Source organism: Schistocerca nitens, chromosome 6 (assembly GCF_023898315.1).
Source record: "Schistocerca nitens isolate TAMUIC-IGC-003100 chromosome 6, iqSchNite1.1, whole genome shotgun sequence".
Classification (NCBI taxonomy): Eukaryota; Metazoa; Arthropoda; class Insecta; order Orthoptera; family Acrididae; genus Schistocerca; species Schistocerca nitens.
Window position 1 is genome coordinate 306,164,675 of NC_064619.1, and position 18,140 is coordinate 306,182,814.

An 18,140-nucleotide genomic window follows, 5' to 3' on the forward strand; every position below is an offset into this window, starting at 1 on the left:
GGAGTAGAGGTGGACAGAGAGAGAGTGGAGGAGGACATACAGAAAGCGACAAGGAGGAAATGGATTGGCAAAAACTGGAGTAAATATATATCCTGGTAACGCCAGTAACTCGTCGCTCACCGCTTTCGCGAATGGAACAGCAAAGTGGAGAAATACAGCAGAGCCTGAAAACACCCTCGGTCACACACGTAAGATTGCTTGCGGAGTATAGATAGCCACGTAGATGTAAATTTTAGGTAGTATATGGTATTAACTTCACTGCAGTCATACATATTTTAACACTACATTTTCAGTTGACACCATCTGTCATTTGCAGTTAGATGATTCATGTGTTCTACGTGATTATGGCCACACGATGGGAATTGACGGACTTCGAATGCGGAATGGTAGCTGAGACAGTCCATTCCAGAAATCGTTAGGGAATTAAATTTCCGAGATTCACATGTCAAGTGTGTGCAGAGAATACCAAATATCAGGCATTTTCTCTCACCACGGACAACGCAGTGGCCGGCGGCCTTCACTTAACGACCAAGAGCAGTTTGCATAGCGTTTTCAGTGCTAACAGACAAGAAAAAGTGCGTGAAATAACCGCAGAAATCAATGTGGAACGTAAGACGAAAGTATCCCTTCGATCAGTGCCATTTAGGCCAATTAGGTGTCACTGGGCTATGACAGCAGATGACCGATGCGAGCGACTTTGCTAACCCCACGACATCGCCTGCAGCGTATCTCCTGGGCTCATGACAATATCAGCTGGACCCTTGGCGACTGGAGAACCGTGGTCTGGTCAGATGAGTCCCAATTTCGGTTGGTAACAGTTGATGGTAGGGTTCGAGAGTGTCACAGATCCCACGAAGCCAGGAACCCAGGCTGTTAACAAGCCACTGCGCCAGCTGGTGGTGGGTCCTTACTGGTGTAGGCTGTGTTTGCATAGAATGGGCTGGGTCCTCTGCTGCAACAGAACAGATCGTTGACTGGAAATTGCTGTGTTCGCGTACTTGGAGACTATCTGTAACCATTCGTGGAATTCATGTTCCTAAACAACGATGGAGTTTTGATTTCGAACGAATAATTTTTCCACCCAGATCACTGAACATGAATTCTATTGAACATTCATGGGACATAATCGAGTGGTCAGCTCGTGTACTAAATCCTACACAGGAAACACTTTCGGAGTTGCGGATGGTCATAGAGGCAGCGTGGCTCAGTATTTCCGAAGGGAAGTGACAAAGGCTTGTTGAATCCATGCCACGTCGAGTTGCTGCACTACGCCGGGAAACAGGAGATCCAATGAGCGAAAAATATATAGTAACCCTCGTAGAGGAATAAATAATTAGTTAATTTCTTTCCCATACCCGTGAAATGTAGGCGCTAAATGGTGGTCGTAACAACATGTAAGACAAATATAGAAAACTGCTATTAGTAGTTTTTGAAATATTTGTATGTTCCCATAAACTAATCTGTGAGCCTTTCCAAGCGCTTCTTCAAAGAGGGTACCGGGAAGTTACATATTTATTTCTGCCAGTTCCTTGTCTTCTACCTTCCAAGCGGTTGCCCGCGAAACGCAAAGGTCCCAATTTCGAGTCTCGGTCCGGCAGACAGTTTTAATCTGACAGGAAGTTTAATAGATTTATTGTCTTCTCGTTGGAACTCTTTATCCTTCGTGTTTCACTTTCGTACAAGGTTATACTCCAGACAAACAACTTAAAAAGAAAAAAAAATTCTCACACTTCAATCCATATTCAGTGTTAATGAACTCTCTTTCTCAGAAACGTTTTTCTTGCTATTGCCATTCTTCACTTATTATCCTCTCTACTTAGGCCATCATCAGTTAATTTACTGACTAAATAGCAATTCTCACCAACTACCTTTAGACTGTCTCATGAAGCCGCCAGCATCCGTTATGCACTTTACAGCTGACGTACACAGTGAGTCACTCAAGCCGTTCACCTCAGATATTTTCTGACAGTTTAAGATATCGTCATTCTTCTTTCAACCAAATGTATTGTAGGAAAGTTCACATTAAACGACTTCTATCTCTTTTCATAGCTATGTTAAAAAGATAGATATCGGTTGTTACCTTCGCATATTCAAATGAGACTAGAGTAATTTCTGCTGCTAGAAATATAGATCTAAAATAGATGAAATAAACTGCGTTTCGCTCTTCACACTTGGAGCACTAGTTTCGGAGCAATTACAATATTCATAAATAATATTTGGGACTTAGGGTTTATGTTTTCTAAACGTGAAACTGATTGCTGTCTTAGTCAGATGTTCTTGATTTTATACCCAGATAAAGAAATATGTTTTTTGCACTGCCATGCACCGCTCCAAAAGGGGCAGAGACGAAACGTAGATTTAATTCCGTTCGAATAGTTGATGACATTCTGTGAATGTACATTTCCAGCAAAACATTAAATGAAAGTGTGCCATGGACTATGGGAATACCAAAAAAGTGTCGAAGTGTTTGAGAGGTGGTGCTTTAGAAGGATGTTGAAAATTAAGCGGAGGTAGGACATGCAAGAAATGAGGATCTTCTTCGCAGAATCGGCAAGGAGAGGATTTCGAAAACAATGACTACATGAAAGGAGACTGTGAGAGCGCACGTGTTAAAACATCAAGAAACAGCTTCGTTGATACTTTTGGGAGCAGTTAAGGGGAAATTCCGTAAAGAAAAGAAGATTTTGGAATACATTAGACAAATAAGCGAGGACATTGGTTGCAAGTGCGATCCCGAGATGCTGAGAGTGTCGCAGGAAAGTATTCGTGGCTGGTCGCATCAGACAAGTTAAAAATGTGATGTATCCTCCGAATCAGATAGTAGTTGCCTAATGCTCCCATTGTAATTCCCAGAAGATTCTGGTTGTCTCATTCTATCCCTGTTCCGTCACCTTAATATCTCACACTTCTTCACATTTTATCAGCAATTCAGTAACCATAAATTAATGAGGAAGAAATCCAGTTGTCCAAACGTGTGATTTACTTAGCACAACATGTTTCGCCAAGACTAGATCTCATTATCACGTTTGCAATATTGTTATACCACTAGGCACAGTCAAAAGTAATAAACAACCAGCTAAAGCGCACTGTCAAACATTTAACGTTGATAATTGTTGGTAGCACCTGGCACTTAACACGCTCATTAATGTGTTATTACTAACATTGGTACCGTGCCTTCGGTGTGCCCTGCCACAAATTGGTAGGTAATACAACGTACGAAACAGCATACAAGTAACCTACGCACTATATTTATAATTAATCTCTACAGGAGCAAGAAGGTGACGTACCACCCGGTAGTTCTATCGTGTCGTTAGTTTACAATGCCTCCAAGATTAAGCATGGAAATTGTCCGTTCTCTCTTAGGTTTACTTACATTCTTTAAGTATTTGCATAAAGTTAATATCATAATTAGTGTACGCGTAAAGATTATGCCTTCACATTTAGCTACAATCTGCAGAACTAGTAGTACGGCTCTGGACATTATGCAAATGTGCAAATAGCTATTACACACGTCTTACCTTTTTTCTACGCTAGAATACTAAAGCAACCTTCAATGAAGTATTAATTCTCTCAAAGTTTCCGAAATAAGTTAATTTGATCCTTGTTTTGTTACGTCACAATAAAATAACAAAGCTTTATTTCATCTCTGGACCTGAGAAAGGTCAATTTCAGATATTGATGTATTGTTGGAATATCGTAAAATTATGTTTCTCATTCTATTTCCGGAGCTCTTAAATTTCTTTCCTACGTGTGTCGGTTTGTCTTAAGACATTTAAATTTAATTAACTGAAATTTAAGTTTAATTGATTCCAACGGAACCAAAACCTGATGTGAATCTAAACTATCTAAAAACAAAAAATGCGTTTTTCTTTATTTTTCACTGCTCTTTGTTTCTAGGTTGGATTATGGAAAAATAATACTTATTTCAGTTACTTTTTATGTTATTTTTATATCTCTCTTGATATATCAGAACTAATTTGTTGATTTGCATCACTTTTTAAAAAACTGGTGCCACCGCCACTTGATTCCAAAAGAACACTCATGCAAATATGTATCCCAATTTTTGTTACAGAAATCGTTGGATACTTGATTCAGCTTCCGATAAAGTGATCAACAGCAAAGAACGCGAATTCTGTTCAATAGTTTCTTAATCACGCGATATAAATAGGAATTCGATAAAGTGGGCTCCTTAAGTTCAGGGAAAATAAGGCTTACTCGAGAGTTCCCTTAATAATAACGAAGAGCCTGCTACAACAACAAATCTGTTCTTGAGTATCACTCATGAACCCAAAGCAAGTCAATACATCCATTTTACACCACTAAAATAGAAACCACTCTCTCTCTAAATGGTTTCATACGGGATAACTAATATATACGGGAGCTACTTGGCACTTGTGCTGATCCTAAAATTATTCCCCATTCATAATAAAATTACCTTCCAGCTGTTATCAACAAATTATCAAATTACGGCCATTGAATGTCTTACCAACGCATTGTTGTTCTAATGCAGTACTCCTGAACTAGCCTCATAGTAAATTAACAATATACGCCAATAGCTCTAGAGGGCCCCGAAAACTCGATTTAGATAATTCGTTCTAAATCCAGCAGACTGCCTTGTAGTAGAAAATTTAAGCCAGATTCTCAAGGCAACTATTCCAACCTCTGTCTGGCTACTCGACTACGCCAAGATTAAAACCATAATATACTTGCTCTGGCAAGTGGACTATTTTGTCACGATAAAAACCATACTGCTACCAGACTGACACTAAAGTAAAATTTGTAAAAAAGAAGAGCGCTAGTTGTACTTTTTAACAATTCGTGTATTTTGTTTGACAACCGTCGGCATATCTTTCAGCAGTTGAATGGCTCTAAGCACAATGGGACTTAACATCTGAGATCATCAGTCCCCTTGACTAAGAACTACTAAAACCTAACTAACCTAAGGACATCACACACATCCATGCCCGAGGCAGCATTCGAACCTGTTACCGTAGCAGCAGCGCCGTTCCGGACTGAAGCGCCTAGAACCGATCGACCACAGCGGCCGCCTCAGCAGTTGAATGTAAATAAATAATGCAACACATTTTTTCTCTGCCAATTTCATTTGAAAACATGCGGAATTATTCGTGGGACAGCATGGAATATTTCCGCTTCTGCCCAAGTAGTTTAATGAAGTTCTGGTTGCTGGACATGCTGTAAGTAGCCTTCTAAATCGCGTGTGTAACGGAGGTGCGTTCCAAGCAGAGAGTTGTCACTGGATTTCTTTTGGCGCCGGCCGGAGTGGCCGAGCGGTTCTGGGAGCTACAGTCTGGAACCGCGCGACCGCTACGGTCTCAGGTTCGAATCCTGCCTCGGGCATGGATGTGTGTGTGTTGTCCTTAGGTTGGTTAGGTTTAAGTAGTTCTAACTTCTAGGGGACTGATGACCTCAGAAGTTATTGTGATCGCTTCTCAGTTTTGGTTATTGATAACTTGATACCAGTGTCTGAGTTTAATTTGTACAGCACTGAAGATGATCACTATGTGATCGAAAATCGATGCTGCTATCAATAAAACATCAATATTACGGCCAACACTGACCTTTCTTTTAATTTAACATATCTGGTCGTTGTGCACAAGCATTCCATGGAGTCGCCAATCAATAATACGAAGAACTTGCATAGGAAGTACTCGGTTTACTTGCCGCGTCAAATTTGGATAAAATCCCAAGCTTTCGATGACTACCTCCGTCATCTTCGTCAGGGGTAAAACTGACTGTAGTCATATATGAAGAACTTGTTAGTGGAATCATGTCTTCCCGAAACATGTTGTTTCTTTAAATGAAGTAAATTGCATATGTGGACAGCTGGTGATTTGTAATCTCCGTACTGATATCGTCACACAGTTGTACACAGGCTTCGCAGCAAGTAGTCAGTAAAATATTTCCGGAGTACTTATCTTCTGGTGGATATGTTTCACAATTTAAAATCATGAAAACTCGGGTATAAAGTATGGCAAGTGATGTAGCGTGTTAAGTGGTGAGACGGGACTGGAGTCGGCCGTAGATGTGACGCAGCCGACGCCTCGGCCGGGCAGTATGGTAACGAGCGCGGGCAGACTCGGGACGTGACGTGGCGGGCCTGCACGTAGCACGTAGCACGTGCGGCAGGCATTATGCTAATGCGCGCAGCGGCGGATCACAGGCGGCTCCCGCCAAGGACGCGCCGCCTCCCGGGGCAATGCTGGTGGCCTCGCCTCGCCGGGCACTGCTCAGCTGCCCGCGGGTCGACACTCGTCCCATCTCGCGCCTCGCCTCGCATCCAGCCGGGCAAGTTGCCAGCCCCGTGACTGTACGTACGATTCACTGACAGCACGGTGTGATCCCTCCTTTAAGAGGGTAGCAAGTACACTGGGCAGCACCGAGCACGCACAACTTGGGTGACGATTTTTAGTAGGCAAACTTTCACTCTCCACGATCACATTATGTCGTACCGCAACACGAGCTATTCCGGCATGTATCCGGTTAATTAACAAAACACTGTAATCCTTCTTTTATGAGCTCAATGTGTGAAATGGTCACCATGGAGCACACAAAGCTTTAGTGATTGTTCTATTGAGGCTATAATTTTAATTAATATTGTGTTTGTACTGGTTGCTGGTGAGGAGGAAATTTCGTTATTAGTATTTTATTAATGATCTCATTCATAAGCAGCCATATCACAGTCATCACATTCGCTCAAGAAAGTTATAATTAAGCTTTACTTGTTTAATCAGAATCGGACGATGACTCTCCATGTCCGCAGGCTCGATGATTCGGAGCGATCTGCAATCCTGTGTAAATATGAATGTCTTGGTTTTCTTGCGTTGCGTAGTCAGTCGGGAAACCTCAGATCAAGTGGAAAGTTTGCTTTGATTTTTAATTATCCGATGAAATAATGGAGCTCTTGGATCTACACACCTGGAAATTGAAATAAGAACACCGTGAATTCATTGTCCAAGGAAGGGGAAACTTTATTGACACATTCCTGGGGTCAGATGCATCACATGATCACACTGACAGAACCACAGGCACATAGACACAGACAACAGAGCATGCACAATGTCGGCACTAGTACAGTGTATATCCACCTCTCGCAGCAATGCAGGCTGCTATTCTCCCATGGAGACGATCGTAGAAATGCTGGATGTAGTCCTGTGGAACGGCTTGCCATGCCATTTCCACCTGGCGCCTCAGTTGGACCAGCGTTCGTGCTGGACGTGCAGACCGCGTGAGACGACGCTTCATCCAGTCCCAAACATGCTCAATGGGGGACAGATCCGGAGATCTTGCTGGCCAGGGTAGTTGACTTACACCTTCTAGAGCACGTTGGGTGGCACGGGATACATGCGGACGTGCATTGTCATGTTGGAACAGCAAGTTCCCTTGCCGGTCTAGGAATGGTAGAACGATGGGTTCTATGACGGTTTGGATGTACCGTGCGCTATTCAGTGTCCCCTCGACGATCACCAGTGGTGTACGGCCAGTGTAGGAGATCGCTCCCCACACCATGATGCCGGGTGTTGGCCCTGTGTGCCTCAGTCGTATGCAGTCCTGATTGTGGCGCTCACCTGCACGGCGCCAAACACGCATACGACCATCATTGGCACCAAGGTAGAAGCGACTCTCATCGCTGAAGACGACACGTCTCCATTCGTCCCTCCATTCACTCCTGTCGCGACACCACTGGAGGCGGGCTGCACGATGTTGGGGCGTGAGCGGAAGACGGCCTAACGGTGTGCGGGACCGTAGCCCAGCTTCATGGAGACGGTTGCGAATGGTCCTCGCCGATACCCCAGGAGCAACAGTGTCCCTAATTTGCTGGGAAGTGGCGGTGCGGTCCCCTACGGCACTGCGTAGGATCCTACGGTCTTGGCGTGCATCCGTGCGTCGCTGCGGTCCGGTCCCAGGTCGACGGGCACGTGCACCTTCCGCCGACCACTGGCGACAACATCGATGTACTGTGGAGACCTCACGCCCCACGTGTTGAGCAATTCGGCGGTACGTCCACCCGGCCTCCCGCATGCCCACTATACGCCCTCGCTCAAAGTCCGTCAACTGCACATACGGTTCACGTCCACGCTGTCGCGGCATGCTACCAGTGTTAAAGACTGCGATGAAGCTCCGTATGCCACGGCAAACTGGCTGACACTGACGGCGGCGGTGCACAAATGCTGCGCAGCTAGCGCCATTCGACGGCCAACACCGCGGTTCCTGGTGTGTCCGCTGTGCCGTGCGTGTGATCATTGCTTGTACAGCCCTCTCGCAGTGTCCGGAGCAAGTATGGTGGGTCTGACACACCGGTGTCAATGTGTTCTTTTTTCCATTTCCAGGAGTGTAATAACTGCAGGTTCGTTTCCAGTTCATCGGAAGTTCCCTTCTGATTACCAACGAAACGACACCTCCGTGCAAATTTCCAATTAGAGAATACATATATAATACACACCTTTGATGTAAATGCTCAGTATATATTCTCTTGATTAGCGTACAATATATTTCCAGTCTCTTTCTTCCAGTAATCTCGATAGCAAAATTACAATAATTCAGTGCGATTATTCGTCACAGAGAAAATCCTAGAAGTCCTCTCAACACACGCCAGAGAGAATATTACAAAGAGTAATTATGCGCCCATGGAATAGTAATAGTACTGTACTACTTTTCGCATCGATTCTGAGAGTATATAGATGGTGAAGTAGGAAACGTAATTCACTCATAGAATTGTGCAGGGATAATTTGTGGAATATAAAGAGATATTACAAGGCAAACTTCCATTTTCCGTAATCAAAGTAGGTGTTGTCCCAACCTGGTACTTCAACAATGTAGCCTGCTGATAACATAACCTTAACAGTGTAATAATTAATTTAGAGCTGCAGCTGAAACGTCCCCTTTGAACAATTTATACATGACTGTGCTTAAACTTACATACAATATTTTTAGCGCAACGCAATCTGACTTTCAGAAATCCCTACAAAAGAATGGCCCTGACTAACATTAACCTATGCGTTTCACAAATCGCTTACCTCACAAAAATCTTGGTTACTAGAACTACTGCAATACAGCAAGCGCCACTACTGCCAGCTAAATAAAAGATTCAAACTACGGAAGGCACTAACTACTGACAGGCATAGTTAGGAAAATGAAAGATTTTGATAGAGAATAACCAATGTATTTACCTCAATAGTCATAATATATATAGCAGTTCATGACAAATTTCAAAACTCCGCCATCTCTCTCCCCACATCCACCACTGCTGGCGGCTCACCTCCAACTGCGCAACGCTACGCGCTGTTCACATCCAGCTGCCGCTGCCCAACACTACAATGGCAGACAACAATGCAAACTAGACACAGACTGCACACAGCACAGCCAGTGATTTTTATACAGAGGTGGCGTTACCAATAAAAAAACCTAAACAGCCTACTTACATAGCCCCCATGCTCCCCACAAAAAAATTTTACAAATTGTTTTGGGCAGTGGCCAATAATGATTTGATAAAATTTTTCATAATTACAATAACAAAGATATCAAATGCACACACTTATTGATACAATGTTGGTCAAATGCTAAAATTTTCTCACAGTCCATGAAGACAGTCCTGATCATTCATCACAGTAAAACTGCCGTTTCTTTTCTCAACGTCTGAGCAGTAAAAGACAATGCACACGGAAGTAGTGGATTTCCATGCAGTCTTGAAGAAGTAGTGTTGTCCTTCCAACGGAAAGACAGTGCTGACTCTTGACATGCAGACAAGTAATGGGCCACAACAGAGCAAACCCACAGCAGAGTCATTTGATGTTTTGAAGAATATTGGTAGGTAGGTCATCACAGAGTAGGCCCACTGTAGTCCTGGTAGAGAGTATGGTATTGGTGGGTCACCAGAGGTGCAGACCCACTGCAGTCCTTGTAGAAATAATGGTATTTGTGCGCCATCAAAGATGCAGACTCACTGTAGTCCTTGTAGAAATAATAGTATTGGTGGGTCATCAAAGATGCAGACCCACTGTAGTCCTTGTAGAGATGGCCAGCAGCCATCTGTTGCGATCTGTTGCGACTGTGCAGGTGCACAATCACCATCGAAGAGTCTTGCGGATAATATAGCAAGTCCATAACCACCACTTGTGCACTCACAAAGTTTTTGGAATTGTCTTTAGAACCAGCAATGCTGTTATCCAGTCCCTTGCTGAATTATTAACACACGTGCAAACACTAACAGTCCCTACTTCTCACATATTGTCCATATACTATGACCAACAGAAATGTGTGCAGTGAAATGGAACTTACAAGTTACTTAATTTGATGAATTGGTGTCAAGTACAATTTTATAACATAAGAACACAATAACAAAGGTACAAAATATATCATTAAAAACATAACAATACAGATAACATTTGTAGTACAGGCTTCACAAAAGAATAGAAATAGACATGCATATCAGTGTTACAAGAATTATGACATAAGTACATACATAAAGATCAGAATAACTTTTGAAACATCAACTTCACATATGAGCATTAAAACAAAACAGAATAAATAATGTCTAAGCATCTTTACAAGATAAATAACATAGTATTTGAAAAATTCTACAACATAAATCTTATTAGCTAAACACTTAAAGACAGGAAAAAGACAAATACACAATGGTACATACACACATAGCAAAATAATACAAAAGGAAAGGAGGGGGATTGTTTTGCTGTGTAACATTTGGTACTGCAGTCCAACCCAAAACTTCATTCCATAGATCTTTCGTCTTATTTCGATATTTGCTCCAGCCAAAAAAATCCTATCCAAGCATGCTTTCTGTATTTTTCTCGTATAACCTCTCAGTGCATTTCTTCAAATTCATCGCAACTCATTCTCTTATAGGCTACCCCCTCTTAAGCTAACTTAACTCTACTGAGCTCAGATGCTAAACTAAGGGACGAGGCAATGCAGCAGCACAAAACAATTAACATGAACAGCAATGACAAAAAAATTCAAATTGTCAAAGTAAGCAACAATATTACAACTAATACAAGGCAATGAGCAGCAAACAAAAAAAAATCAGCAGTAAACTGACTTAGCAGAGTAACACAAAGTCAAATTCAGTAACACTATGCCTGGCAAACAGCAGCAGCAAATGCTATAACTAATACCTAAGCATGGCAAAGTTCAAGCAGAAAAAATATTACACTAAAGATAAAAATGCAGAAAAAGGGAAATGTCTATTCACATCTTAATATCTATATCATTAAAGTGGTGCACCACAAAAACTAATTCTACAAAAAATTACCAAGTACTTGAAAAGAAAATTATGAATGCAGTTCCCGTGAAGGTAAATGTCTTTTTGTGCTCCCTCATTTTTTTTGAAAAAAATTATTATTTACTGCATCTGTAGACACAAAATATTTATATTAGTACATCTACAAAATTTTATGTTAACCAATGCTGCAGTGCAGCTAGAAACTAGATATTAAACAAAATGAGTAAATAAATACATAAAGCAAGCCATATGGCATTTCTCTCAACAAGCAAGACAATAGCCGTGAAATGTTTCTCATTGTTTCATTAGGCATTTTAGTAAATATCATAAATTAAGAGCTCCACAGTGTAATCGTATGTTTTCAAGTTCGAGCGTGTCGTATTTGCGATGCTTTCTACAAAGGAATGTCAATAGCGAGGATAATGGCCTCTTTTTTTTTTTTGCACCTAATGGCTTTCTTTTGTCAGACGTCTACCTCTCAGCTGGGCGCCCAAAACACATTACGCCAAGGTCACTTACCTTTCTTGCTGAAATATTTACGACAGCAGTTTCCGCCACAGTGACAGTCTCATATAAAAATATTTTACAGGTCAAGAATTTGCGTTACGAATCTGTAGAAACAAAATGCTATTGATACAACAGTGTCCAAAAAATTTTCGTCTGCATTGTAATACATTCACGCATATACACACACATTTCATAACTCTTAAAGTACGTTTCTTGGTTTCCAACATCCTTTTCATAAATCAGAGTCCCTAACCACTACTCATTATTCCTTACCTTATTACACATATACATATTCGTCGACACTTCTTCAATATTTTATCATAATAAATATGTAGCATAATCAAATTCCTCATTTAGCATCAGCTTATTGATCATAAACATACCTCAACAGCATAATACACATCGTCATCGTAATAATAACATCATAACATCTCAGTCAAATCTCAAAAACGTCGTAGCTTTCTGCAGTAGTTTCAAAACCTAAAAATAATTCTCTGCTCATTTCAATAGTGTCGTCTACATCAAACATACTTTAAAAATCATGATCTCATACCAAATACAACATTCAAAGCTCTCGTAGTATCACAATGGTTCCGAAAAAAATATGAACTGTTCACAAAGTACAGACAAAATACAATTTCGTAAGTGTGAAGTAATCCAACTCTGTAATTGCATAAACATGTGTCACTGACGTAATAAAAAAAATGTTTATCTCTCAGTTAAATGATCAGATAGCTGTGTATAATTTGTGTGTTAGAGGAATATGGTACCGATGTGTAAAGTTGTATAAGCAAATACCATATTAGCTAGGGCTCCTTGTGCTTGACAAACACATGGTACACAAAGTAGGCGTGTACCCCCCTGAGGATTAATGTAATTATACCCTCAGGTGTTACAGATTACAGCAATAGAATGAAATATATCACGGAAAACCCTTGTATAATTGTACTTCAAATATCTTAAAAAATGCATGTTTTAAGTGCGAAATTAATCACTCAAATACGTGTCCTGTAGCGCTAAATGTGCATCTTGCTGTAAGATAATCTCTGTGGAAGTGTCGTAGTTATCGTCCTCCGAAAGCTAAGTTCTGCAGAAGCCAATGTACTTACCTCATGATAAACAAAAGTGAAATGCTTTGCGTATAGATATCTTAGTTACTACGCTTATTGCCGGGATGAAGAAAGTACTGTGCTGTAACGTATTGTTGTGCTACGGAAAAGGCTGTCTCACTGTAGCTATACCACAAAAGTTACTACTAAAACATGTTTTACTTTCCAGAATAATTCAGAAAAACTGTGCAGATATAAAACAGAGACACAGCAAGAGCAACATTGTAAATTGTCACTCATTAGTAGCGTCGCGATAAAATCGTGTAGCTGTCACATAAACTAACCACTGTGTCATCTGGTATTTCACAGAAAGTACTTTAAATCCAGAATGTATTTTCAAGTAAACCAAAATGTTGCATTAAAATCTCATTAGCAGTACTGGTAAATGTTCTAAGTATGTGAGCCTTATAGTCGTTACGTAATCGTGCAACTAACTAGCAAGAATGTACACACACAATAACACTGTGTCGTATGTTCGCAATAACAATGCATTCGTAATTTCTGTTTAAATAAGTTCTCTTGGTTCTTGACTGGATATTTAACTTCAAACATTGTTGCATGGTAACAGATTCTAAGTCTGACAAAGCATATTAGCAATGTAAAGTGAAAAGTTATATGGCAAAGGCAAAGTTAAAAAGCAGATTATCTTTCAATAAACGGTTTTACATGTGAAATGTGGTGTAAACCTTTACTCTTCCTAGTACGCAGAGTTTCAACTTCAACGCAATTATCATGTGGTATACGTCGGATTCTGTAAGGTCCATTGTAAACTAGAAAGAATTTGTGACTCGAGTGTTTCTTCTTATGTGACAATGAATGAGCTTTAATGAGAACTTTCTGACCAATATACAGTTTCTTTGCATTTGCTTAAACTTGTAGTTTTCTCCTTTTGTCTACTGCAGATTTTATATTTTTAAGAGCCAAATCAATTATGTCTTTGTGTCGAAGTTTACGTGTATTCTGGAAAGGTACAAGCTCTCTGATTCTGTTCGGTGGTTCTTCATTCTTCAGTACAAGAGTAGGTGGTAAAGCAGTGGAGTGATGAGGCATTTCATTCAGCACGTTTTCAAATAAGTGTAAATATCTGTCCCAATGCTGATGCTTTCTGTGACAATAAAGTCTGCAAAGCTTATTGATTTCTTTCATAATACGTTCAGATGGGTTACAATGTGGTGAGTACAATGAAATAAAAACAGGTTTGATTTTATGATTCCGAAGCGTGCGTGACCAAACAGCAGATCTGAATTGAGGTCTGTTATCTGAAATGACTTTGCTAACGTGTCTAACTTCACGTAAGAAATTTTTAACAAAGGCGTAGGATTCAGACCGTCCCGTGGCTTTACGTAACGGTGTGAAAGAAACAAATTTTGAAGTAAGTTCAACAGTGACTAGAACGTACGAAAATCCATTAGATGTTCTGACAAGCGGTCCCAAGAGATCAACAGCAGCAAATTCTTTTAATTTAGAAGGAATGATAGGAAACAGCGGAGCACGATGTGAGATAGTAGATGGTTTCGCCTTTTGACAAAGTTTACAAATAGACAAGACTCTTCGAATTCGCTTTTCCATATTGTTAAAATAACAAGTCGTTCGAAGAATATGATAACATTTTCGTGGGCCAAAATGTGCGTAGCTGAAATGAATGTACCAAATGAGCTTATTAACAAAATCGTCTGGAATGCAAAGTACCCATAGCTTGTCATCAACAGTGCAGCGTTTGAAGAGTATGTTGTTTCTAACCAGGTAATAATGCCGAATCTGAGTGTGTATCTTTTCATGCCATTTACTTTTGATGTCTTTCCAAATCGGATCTTTGTCTTGTTCATGAGCGATGTCCTTTAAATATGTGGTGATGAAGTTTTCAAAGGCGACTTTCTGAATGTAAAGAATACTGAAATTTTTCTCAATGTTGCCTTCTGTGTTACTTTTCTGAAGCCCAGCCGGTGCGCGTGACAGCGCGTCCGCAACAATGTTCTCCTTGCCGGGAATGTAGACTATTGTGAAACGGAATTCTTGCAGAAACAATGCCCAACGTTTTAACCTGTCATGATTTAATTTTGAAGACATAAGAAATTGTAATGCACGATGATCACTGTATACTTTTACGTGCTTACCAGAAATAAAGAAACGGAATTTGTTAAATGCCCAAACGATAGCTAAAGCTTCTAATTCAGTAACGGAATAACTTTTTTCACATTTTGTTAGCACTCGGCTAGCAAAAGCAATGGTTTTCTGAACAGTAATGTCATTTTCTATGGCTTATTGAAATAAATGGCCACCAAGACCGACTTTAGAAGAATCCGTGCTAAGACAGAAATCTTGTGACAGATCTGGATGAGCTAATATTGGCGCATGAAGTAACGCTTCTTTCAAAGAATTGAATTCCAACTGTGCTTGTTCGTCCCAGTTCCAAATAGTATTTTTTCTAGTGCGAGAACAAAGTTTTGGTGTAACAAGAATTTGCATATTCAGAAAACGACTGTAAAAATTTACGAGAACTAGAAAACTGCGGACTTGTCTTTTTGTGGATGGAACTGGAATGGCTCTGATTGCTTCTAACTTTTCAGGATCCGGCTGAATACCTTCAGAAGAAATAATATGTCGCAAAAACCTCACCTTTGACCTACCGAATTCAGACTTTTCCAAGTTAATTGTAATTCCAGATTCTGCAAAAATACGTAACAAACTGTTGAGGATGCGATTATGTTGTTCCCATGAAGCTTCTGCTATTAGAATATCGTCCACATATAAGGTGATGTGACGTTTTAAGATGTCAGGTAATATGGAATTTAGCCCGCGAATGAATGCTGCCGAAGAAATGTTCAAACCAAAAGGAAGTTTCCGAAACTGATAACAAACGACGAAACAAAGGAAAGCTGTGTATTTTCTACATTCTGGATGAAGTTCGATCTGATAAAAGCTGGATCTGAGATCAATGGAAGACAACACTTTTACACCATTAAAATTTTGAAGAAGTTCTTCCATCGTCTGCGGCCTGTCTGTTTCAGGAATAATGATAGTATTTATTTGTCTCGAATCTAAGACAAGCCTGATCGATCCATTTTTCTTCTCAACAACATGTAACGGATTGTTGTATGAGCTTACTGTAGGCTCAATAATGCCCTCGTCAAGCATAGATTGTATTTCTGTTCTAACACGGTCCCTATAATGTGCTGGAATTACGTATGGTCTAACACAAAATTTAGTATGCTCACGAACACGAAATTGGTATTGAAATCCCTTGATTGTTCCTGTTTTGTGAGTAAAAACTGTGGAATGTGCTTGTAAAATCTCAAAGAGGTCCTGCCTATCAGTGTCATTACAATTCTCAATTGTTTGAATTTTATTCTGAATTAACTCATTAGTTTCAAATATGCCGTCGATATCATCCCTGTCAGTACTTGCAGAGTGATTGTTAGGGTCTAGTTCCGTAGAAAATTCCGAACTGTTGTCTAAAAGAAGGTAAAGCCGATTAATTTCTTCGTCATGGTTTGAGAGCCAGTCTTCAAATTTCAAAGCTACTGACTTACCTTCTTTTTCTAAACTTATTTCAGCATCGTGAAAGTTTAAGATTGCTTTGTATTCATTCAAAAAGTCTACTCCCAATATAATTTCCGTCGACAATAATGCAACAATAAGAAAGTTCCTAGAGAAGCTGTGGCTTTGACAAAAGAATTCTAAGTTGGTTTGTTGGGGTACACCCACACTTTTTCCAAAGATTGCACCTTGTAATTTAATCTTACGTAACGGAAGTGTGGGACAATCGTTCGATTTGTTGCATTTGCTAAAGGCTGTTTCACTAATTACTGAAATGGGACTGCCAGAGTCAAGTACTGCCGTAAATTTTACATCATTTACTGTAATGTGAATCACAGGATATGCAATGTTGTTATGTTTGATGTCGTGTTCCTGGAGTAAGATGTCCCTAATGTCTTCCATTTTTACGTAATTACTAGCTACGACAGCTGCGTCGTCAGTTTCATACGTACGTTTCGTGGCTGCCAGCGGTGTGAGTCATTGCCTATTGTCTCTTTGTTGGCGCGCGTCGTTATTGGGATTTGGAGACCTAACTTCTACAAATTCACCGTGACGAGAGGGCCCTGCTCTGTTTGAATCCCGCGAGTTCTGATGCAATTCAGGTCTTTCGTTACGATCATATCGTCTGTCGTCATGTCGGTAGATGCCATAGTTTCTTTCTTGTCGGTCACGTGGTGGAGAATTTCTCCCTGAATCGTAACTGCGCGCTGGACCGTTGTGTCTAAAGTTATTCTGTCTCCCTTGATAATAATTATTTTGGTTCCCAAATTGTCTGTTTCTCTGATTGTCTCTGTAATAGTCACTACCGCGGAGAGGTGATCTTTCCCTGTTATTATTAATACTCTGCCAACGGTTGTCATACGGGTGGTGTCTGTTTTGGTCACGATATGTGTTGTGAGAATAGCCTTGTCGTGTCCAGTTATTATTTCTTTCATCGCGAAATTGTGACAGATGTGACCTGTAGTTGTTGTGCTCCTGGTTCCGCGTTCTCCGATTGTCAGTGTCAATTTCCAGTTCTTGTAACAGTCCCTGAAAAGCCTCAATGTCTTCTTTGCAACGTCCTGCTAAAATAATATGTCGTAAATGTTCAGGTAATTTGATTAAGCAAATGCGGATGAGTTCTGAGGGGCTGTATGGGTTTGACAGGTACTGATTCTTGTGCAACATGTCTTCAAAATATTTCACAAGACTGGAGAATTCAGATTGTTCGAAATGTCTCATCATTATGATGCTATGTTTTACTCGGTCTTGTGTAGCTTGAGACCAATATGCTGAGAGGAAGGCATGGTAAAATTCTCCTTCACTATGGCAATCGTGAATGACCGATCGCATTCTTACAGCTGGTTCATTCTCTAAGTAGCCACACAGAAATTCTAATCTGTGTTCTAACGACCAGTTGGGAGGAAAGCAATGAGAGAATTGATGGAGCCACGCTTGCGGATGAATGTCGTTGCCAGAATTCTTAAATGTTTTGAATTTACGTATAGTAATGAACAGCTTATAGTCAAAGTCATAATGTCGGCGAGTCGCATATCGGTCATTGTTACGTCGTTCCGGCGGTTCCATTTCAAAATTCGGTGCACCTTGCCAATTTCTTTCATAATTTCCGAAATGCGCTGTGTTATTATTTTGTGGCTGTTCCGTATTTCTATGTCCCTCTTCCTATATTGGGGCGCGAGTGTCCTCTGAAATACGTAATTCTTGTATTACCTGTGTCAGCTGATCTTGTA